Below are 9,760 nucleotides of genomic sequence, written 5' to 3' on the forward strand. Positions count from 1 at the left end.
GAGTGACGAAATCGAGCGATTGAAATTCAATAATCTACCCACATTTAGAAGTCACAAATAGCGGTACCTATATGAGAGATTTTACACGCGTAAATCTAAAATTGATTCGGTCAAGTTGTGTTCTAATGTATGGGGAAGACAAACAAATTATAGCCAGCATTCAATGAATGTAGTATGATACCTTTGGGTATGGTGCTTTACGCACACTAGTGTCCCATGCCCTCCCGCTGACGCAATCCCCCCTTTTAACATGAAATATGTCCCGGATGACGGTTTTTTTTTAATTTTTGAGAAAAGTATTAGAGTTAGGAATAAAGTGTCAAGGGACGAAATAATCCTTAATATTTTTTTAACAAAAAAAGGTTACATGCAACTTTTTGGTAAGACTCACCATCTCGGAGTAATTAACAATGGAGCCGCCATTAACAGGCGTTCCCCTCTGTCGAAAAAAGGCGGCCAATGGTCAACGACATGTCAACCATATGTATGGACTGACGTTTATCTGACATGACGTACCTATACATTTGATGTGCCCCTCCCCCGCAAAAAACGGCAGACTATTTTGTACCGAAAATTTTAGACATGGCGGCTCCATTGTTAATTACTCCGAGCTCACCATATTCATGTATTAACTTGTTGAAGTTCAATATAACATAGTACGTGATAGTACTGAAAGAAATCTTATACGGAAAATAAGCTTGCATTATATGCAACAAGTTTTTCAACGGTTAAATTTTGTCGAAGTTCATCTAGCCATAACTTGAATATGGTGCGTCATATCAAAAAAATGAATTAACCTTTTTTGTTAAGAATTTAATTGGGATTATTTCTTTCATTGACACTTTTTTCCTATATTGTATACTTTCCCCAAAAAATTAAAAATACTGTCAACCGGGACATATTTCATGCGAAAAGGGGGGGTTGCGTCAGGGGAGGGCATGGAACACTAGTGTGCGTAAAGCACCATACCCAAAGGTATCATACTACATTCATCAAATGCTGGCTATAATTTGTTTTTCAAAAAAAAACAATTTGACCGAATCAAATGGCAAAATAGTAAAAAAACATGACCTATACTGATGAAGCACGCGGGGAACGTACGTATTGAAATATTTTTTGGTCTCTACTAATAGGTACATAACAACAGTCTTTTAACAATCTACATGAAATCAACATTATTATAATATTTGTTAATTTCATATTTATTTTTGTAATACTACGCCATCTAGCGCACAGTGTAACAAGAAACTAAAGCGTTTACCGAGCTTCCTTCTATCTTTTCTTGCTAACTCCAGTTATACTTAGACTACTCGTCACTAGATGGCGCTTGTACGCCACCTATTAATTTTTACATTAGTATGATTTTGTACGTTATTAACTATCAAGGAACAATGGTGTTCCGGGCATTTGGGTGGCGTGCGTGGAGCCAAAACCAACACGTAGATGCCCTTTTGATACTTTGATATTAATGGGTACCTCCACCGAGCGGATGCTGCTCTTGCCCGTGTCATGAGACGCTCGCAGAGGTAGCACCCGCCAGGGTGTAAAAACTATTGAGGTTGATGTAATCTCAAATTAAGGAGGCTATTGGGTAAAAGCGATGGACTAAATACTGGGCTATGGGAAACTAACTGGACACCTGCCCCTGCCTAATAAAATGGTGTGCAATTTTACTTATGTGTGGGTTAAATCCGGAACACTTAATTACCTATAGAACCAGATCTGTTATATTCTGTTCTAGTATACCCATGATCCCATGAAATAGCGACAACAATGCAATAAGTAGTATAATGACATCGATGATCTGATGCGATCCTAAAGTTGCCGTAGGAACTTGGTGATTGATGAAACAACACAAACCGACCGAGCGAGTGCGAAGCGCAGCGAGGTGACTTCGTTTCAGCTTGGCTAAAAATGTTTTCGTAGGCCCGTAAGGCCCGGCAGTTTTCTTATATTATAAAGGTCATATTTCTCTTTTCTCAATTTTGTAAGCAGATTCGGAATAGATAATATGGAATCGGAATAAATAGTTAAAACAATATGGAATTTGTTACTCGACTCTATTTTTGACATTTATTTTTAAATGGCGATGGTGGTGAAGTCTACAGATCACAAAGCAATTATTAGTATAAATAAAGAGGTAAGATTTACGGTAAGTATTTAAGGTATTTTATATTTGACTGTCCCTCTAAAAAACTAGATTAGTCGGCGCCGTCCGCAGTCTCTTAAGCTTAAAGAGCATATAATGCAGCCATTCCAAAGACAAGTAATTACCATGTCAAACCCAAACAGAAGTACAGAAAAGTGAAAGTAAGTACACATTTAAATTACTAAAACTTATAGAAGGACGGACGAGTAGACAAGCAAGAAATATTATTAAAAAATACCTAATTAAAATGAGGGGGCAATCTACCGAAATCACTTAATTTTATGACCTATTATGTACCTAAAAAAATTAATAATGTAAGTATATATATTTAAAATAAGACTCCTTAACTCAAAAAATATTTTAATGTTAAGATTAGTAGTTAAGCTTAATATTATATAATGTGACTTTTTACTGAAATAAACAGTAAAAAAAAAATAATAAAGCTAGACTGTATTGAAACAATTACAATATTTTTAAATACGCCCCCCGTTACCCAAGTAGATAAAATATTCTAGTACTTATTGTCAGTTGGCAAGCAAACACGCATATCTCTAGTCTCATTACTAGCAACATTAAGGTAAACATGTTTATAGGTACAGTGAAATTGTTTTGCATACCAAATTTTTATCTACCAAAACATTCTCTACGACATTGACAGTGAATGTCATGTATTAAAGTTAGCCTGACGCCAGCCGTTGCCACGGCGGCTTATCGATAGGTCAATGAATGTCAACTTTAGTGCACAATATTGACTAGTGAACTTTAGTGCAGAGCAAGTTATTGATATACATAATTAGATTATTTCTTTGACAGCTAACAAAACTTAGTTGGATGGTATTAGTACCTAATGAAGACTTATTTGAAGTCAAGGCTTACATATATATAATATTGTATACATATAATATTGTACAGTATGTATGTAAAATATGTAAAATCCATTTAACCGAACCCGAACATGTTTAGATCAGAAATATGAGAGTAGTATGGTACCTATTTTACTTCAACCCGGACACTTTTTGTGGCAGGTCTAAAATAATATATTTTTATTCTCTTTATTTATTTTTCGTCTTAAGTTAGGTTATTTATAATATGAATATAAAAGTAAAATATAAAAACACTTACAAAACAATAAAAAATACATATAAACACATTATAAAAAACCTAACCTAGGGTGCCGCCGGCAGCGGGGCAGGGTCCAAGCTGCCGGTGGTCAGGGCCGCAGAGTGAGGAATCGACGTACTATACGCGCCATGTCCAAAATTACCGCCTTCTGTATCTGACCCTTGATCCAACCACCCAGCGAGAGTCTCTCTAGGTGTTGGTCGAGACTCTTCGCTATGAGACCGTTCGCTGACACGACTATAGGAACAATGATCGTCGAGTCAACATCCCACATGGCGGTTATCTCGTGAGCTAAGTCTAGGTACTTGCTGGACTTGTCCTTCTCGGCCTTCACGAGATTCTCATCATGGGGGATGGTGACGTCGACGAGCACGGTCCGGCGCTGCGATCGATCTATCAGCACGATGTCAGGCTTATTGGCTACAATAGTCCTGTCAGTGATGATAGATCGATCCCAATAGAGCGTGGCACGACCATTTTCGAGAACTGGCGCAGGTGAGTACTTGTAGTACGGCACTTCGCGGTCCACAAGGCCGTATAGGAGGGCAAGCTGCTGGTGAATAATTCTGGCTACGAGGTTATGTCTGTGCAAGTACTCGCCGTTAGCAAGATGAGAACAACCGGAGATAATATGCCTGAGTGACTCTCCGGGACGGCGGCATGCCCGACAAATGTCGACCGTACCGTCCTTCAGGATATATCTCCGGTAGTTATTCGTCATGATAACTTCGTCCGCAATTGCACAGGCAAAACCCTCGGTTTCTCCGAAGAGGTCCCCGAATCGTAGCCAGTTCACCGACGCGGGTAGGTCTACATCGGGTCCCATGAGGGCCTTGTAGAACCGCCCGTGTAGCTGCTTAATATCCTTCCATACCGTCTTGCGGTCCTCGGTGCTTAGTACTACAGGTTTGCGCCAGTTCTCGTTCGCCAAAGAGAGCGGCGTGAGGCCCCTGTCAGCTGCCACCACATCACGATGCATCCCACACTCGTTGTTGAGGAAATAATTCCTGAGATTGTACACCTCACGGTTGTGGAGATTTTTGGCGTTTAGAAAGCCGCGACCTCCACATTTCCGTGGGATGTACAATCTCATAACAGACGAGCGTGGGTGCAGCATACGGTGTGTGGTGAGCAGCTGTCGGACCCTCCGATCCAGGGCATCCAGCTCGGTCTGAGTCCACCTTAGTATGCCAAAGGAGTATGTGAGTAGAGGCATTACCCAGGCGTTGAAGGCGCGCACTTTGTTGCCTCCTGACAAAAGACTGTTAAGTACTTTTGTGAGCCGACTTAAAAAGCGCTCCTTCACCGACTGTCTAATACCTTCTTCCTCAATACCCAACGACTGTGACATACCAAGGTATTTATAGGTTTGTGATTCAGAGATGGATCTGAAAGACATTGTCTCAGAAAGTTGTAAATTTGTTGAATTTACAACTTTCTCCCGCTGTACAATGCATATTTTTATTATTATTATAGAACTCCCCTCTGTTGTTTGTTTACAGTCTTATTAACAGCACCAAATGGCATACGTCAAATTTCATATTGAAGTGTAAATTTCTGCCTAGTTACAAAAAACAATACAAAAACGCATGCGCGTTCTTAATTTAATTAATTGCCTAGGTTACCTACAAACAGTACTCATAGCGCATAAACGTTGTCAATAACAACGCAAATGTTGATCAGGTGCCCCTAGTTACATATCAACACTACGTGCACACTTGCACAATAGGTAGATACGCATACACTGTCAAAATCGTAAACAAGTTGTTTCAAAGTTAACTGTCTGGAAATAGAAAGTAGGTAAGTACTTAAGAAATGTATTAATTACACAAAATATTCTTAGTAGCTAGAAAAAAAAAACGAGCCATTACAATGTAATCGTATAGTAAGTACTCCAGTTTTCCATCAACCAGTTTTAATAAATGGTTTTCGTACATTTACATGATGTAAGTATGTACCTACGTGTTAGACCGAACGTAAGTAGGGGAGACCGAGGTGAGTTGTGACAGAGGAGAGTTGTGACATTGTCGATTTTTTGGAATCTAATAAATGTTAGCGAGCTCGGAACAGTGTGCGTTTGTTAGCTCGTAACTTGAACTAACAAACGCGCGCTATTGCGACCTAGTTTTTAGTTAATAGATTCCAAAAGATCGACTATGTCACAACTCTCCTCTGTCAAAACTCACCTCGGTCTCCCCTACCTACCTTTACTAATTGAAAGTGATTGGGTACTATAATAATTATGATAAAAAATTAGATACATATATGTATTGGGTTACTTACCTACAGTTAATATACAATTATGGAAAATAGGTACGTGAGCAATTCGACAAGTTGTAATAATAATTAGTAGTATTACAGTAATGCTATTGAATTACAATAAATGAAATAACTACACCCTAACAACTTAGAAACATGAGGGTAATAAACCAATGAAATGCAAAACTAAAACATGTATGGAACTCTCAGCTGACAAGTAACGTTTACGCGTGAATAAATTTATTTTAGAATAAAGTACATAATTGGTCTTTTCTCTTTCGCTGGTCGCTCCAGTTTAGTCGAAAAGTGTAAAATCTGCTAGAAAGCAGTGTATTACAATACTCGTACACTGCACCTACATATATTTACTTTGCATCGACATGTTAATTGTAGCTCGTTTCCAAAAACCCCACGTGCTACAATTGGCAGGTCGGAATCCCTACACAGTGATTTAAAGTATCGTTTAAGTCCTCCCCTTCGTTGGCACCTCATTTAAAAGATATAAGACGGCTTTACTGCCAAGTGTGTGAAAAGTCAGTAAATAAACAAGATTTACGTACCTGCACAGCAGTTGATTACCTACCGTTGAACCTCTGCTCACAATAGTTATCCGACAACCGCCAATGATAAATATTTTCTGCTTATTTTCATTGTAGGACACTAGCTCCTGTTCGCGATTTTGGTCGCTTAGATTTTGTCAGACTAGATCTGTTAGTTGGTACATCGAAGTAATTATTATTTACTATTCCACCACTAATGGGAATGTATCATTATCATCATCATCATCTCAGCCATAAGACGTCCACTGCTGAACATAGGCCTCCCCCTTGGACCTCCATACGAATAATGGGAATGTATACAGAGAACAAAATAAGATTATTACAAATTAATCAAGCTTAAAATCTGTCGATTTCCCTAATTTGTTTTGTTGCTAACGTTAATTATGTTTCATGATGAAACGTTATCAGTAAACACGTACACACCTTACATCATTTCAATAAATTTAAACTCATTATTACTCTATTTTTGCACGAAGAATTTATCTTATATGGAAAATCTAGTGACTTAAGCCTGTAGTTGCGGAGCAATGTCAATCGAAAACAAACAAAATGACATTGAACGTTTAGCGTGTAAATTCCGCTCTGGCATGCACGTTGTAATTATGTGCGGGATTTAATCCCAATTGGCGACGTGACTCATAACTACATCCCATAACTCAAATAGATTTCAGCTTTGTTCAGACAGCTTAATACATATTAGAGAGCTTAAACACTAGCCCTAGGGTAAAAGTGGGATATATGCCCCGGTCCCGGGGGTCGAGATTTTATTATGCGACCCAATATAGACCCAATTGTACAGAGATATGCAACACGGTCAACTTAGTTGTAGTTGCAGAGTCTGTCGATATATAAATAAAATAACATTTATTTCATTCGCGAAACTAGAGTAATTGCAATCAAGGCAACTATACCCCCGGGGCATGTATCCCACTTGTACCCTAGGGCTAGTGTTTAAACTCTCTAATATGTATTAAGGGGTCTATATTGGGTCGCATAATAATTGATTGTCCTAATGTAATGTTACGCATAAAACTCATTTGGCATAATTGTTATTGTGCTGAAACTAATAACATTTCTGAAAAATTATAAAACAAACCTAACCTAACCTACCCTATTCTACACAACCTATGCAAAATATTATCGAAAATACTCTTTGTTTCAGCTGGTGAAAAATTATGCGATAATAATTTTATGCGTAACATTACATTAGGACAATCAATTATAATGCGACGAGATCGGCACCCGTGCAATTGCATGGGACGGCTAGGTGCGATCATAGTTTTTGCGGGATAAATATCCTCTTTCTCGACGGGGCATATATCCTAAACGTAATTTACATGGATTAGGCAACTATCTCATATAGGGGATAGTTGTCCCAAAATTTAGAGGTCCGCAATAATCGCCAATACTTATTTATTAAATATTTCCTTCACAGAAAAGCAACTAGTACATGTCAAATGAGTAATAATAAACTGGTACAAATACATACTTACATTGGTTCGCATCTCTATGTGTACATTGGTTAAATATTAGTGCTTAAGTTATAGTAGGTAGGTACCTATAGTTCGTTTTTTTAGCATTAGAAATAAGGTTTAAACAATCATGACGTGTTTTTAAATTGAAAAACACATTTTAAAAATAAGTTACGGCAAATATGTAACAATTATGAATATAATACGATCATTTATATTCTTCTGCTTTTATAAGTAATAGTTATTGATTTTTAAAAAGCTTTTTTCAATTAAAAGACATGTCAAGATCGCTTACCTTCTTTCAAGTTCTTTCTAATGCTAAAAAAAACGAACTATAGAGAGGTTATGTTGCTAAATATATTACCATTGCCTTCATTCTACAGTTTTAATGAAAAAATGCATCTAGCATATATCAGACCGACTATAACTTATTCAAATAGGTACTCTCATACCTATTCTAAACAACAATTTTCAAAAATTCAACTCAAAGATTTACTTAAATTAAGTTTTTGTTTTATTGCACTGAATAAGCACTGAATAGAGGTTATTGTCCTAATTATATTGCATTAAAGGCAGGTAGATTCGAGTGTCAAATTCACTAAGTGATAGTTGCATCCTGTTTTAAATAAATAGGACCTTGAGACGTAGAGACCAATGGGCCTGACAGACTGTTTACAATTTATATATCTTACAATATAATAATATGTGACGTCCCACAGGTAAAGGTACCCTATGGCGGTTGGCGCTTACGCTATTATTAACGCAGCTCCAATACCTACTATTGCGGTGCTATGCGACGTAAGCGCCAGCCGCCACAAGGTACCTTTTCCCATGGAACTTCACGTATATTTACGTGCTGCTAGGTTTATTGATTGAAACAGGAGTTAGCACATCGTTCTAGCACAATAATACACAATATACATTATATACATGTTCTATGATGTGTCAAACATTCTTGATTGATTGAAGAACGGCACCTTCAGCATAACGGATGACTCGCGTTAGACCGGGCCGTGTCCGGGCCGGAACTTCCGGAGCTTACTTTTCTATGACATGAAAAGAGATCACGTGATGCTTTCCAAGAGAGAAAAGATGCCTGTTAGACACAATAGCTAACAGAAGGGGCAAGATGGTTGGCCACCTGTTATGGCACGACAGATTCTTTTTAAATATCCTGGAGGGCAAGATTGAGGGGAAAAGACGCAGAGGAAGGCCCAGGCTCACATATTGCAGCCAAATAAAAGATAGAGTTTCTCTCGTGTCGTACGAGGGAGTTAAAAGGCTGGCCCACCAAAAAGAAGAGTGGCTTACTCCACCGACATGAGCATAGCTAGCAACACATTCAGAAAAAAATATGTAAACATTGATATAATCACTGTTTAGTCATAATAACGAATGATAAGAATGAAATCCTTGACCACTCGAGTTTTGTTATTAAACTGACCTTATTGTGTGTACGTTGTTGACTCCAACGGATTATACTTTAGGTATTTGTGTGAAAATTTGCATCAGAATAGTATAATAATAATTCTAATCCAACCACCTTTCTTTAGTCTAGATATTTATATATATTTTTGAATTACACCTATGTATTTTGAATTATACCTACTTTCAAATTAATTTGTTTTGGTTGCATTTATACTTTCAAAATAAATAGTAATTTGTTAACAAAAAATAATGAATTTTTGAAAGTAATTCAAAAATATTGGTAAAGTATTTTTGACTATACGGTGGTACACTCGACAATAATACTGGCCTTCAAACATACTTAACTCACAATTAATTGCTGAACATAGGGTTATAAAACCCTTTTTTGCTTTTCCACACATATTTTTTTTTATTTAACAAATTATGATAATAATAACTAAATACTTACGCTATTATCACAATGGTCGCTAAGTGGTTGCTTAATTACTACACGTATGTCTATATTGGATTGTGCGATAGTTCGAGATGAATTTTTCCGGCAAAAATATCCAGCAAAGTTGACTTTGCTGGTTAGTTTATAGGTAGTCAATTGAAAGTCGCACCGAACCGGGTTAGTGTACCTGTAAAGGGTACTGAAGATCGAGCGGCTCCCAAGGAGAAGCTCCCTGTTACCAGTGTGGATGAGGAGGATTTCACAGTGGTATCAAGAAAGAAGAAGGCGCGCACGGCGCCTCGTAAGACTCAGTGTGGTACCGCCGAACCGGCTAACT

Source organism: Cydia splendana, chromosome 15 (genome assembly GCF_910591565.1).
Source record: "Cydia splendana chromosome 15, ilCydSple1.2, whole genome shotgun sequence".
In the NCBI taxonomy this organism is placed as follows: Eukaryota; Metazoa; Arthropoda; class Insecta; order Lepidoptera; family Tortricidae; genus Cydia; species Cydia splendana.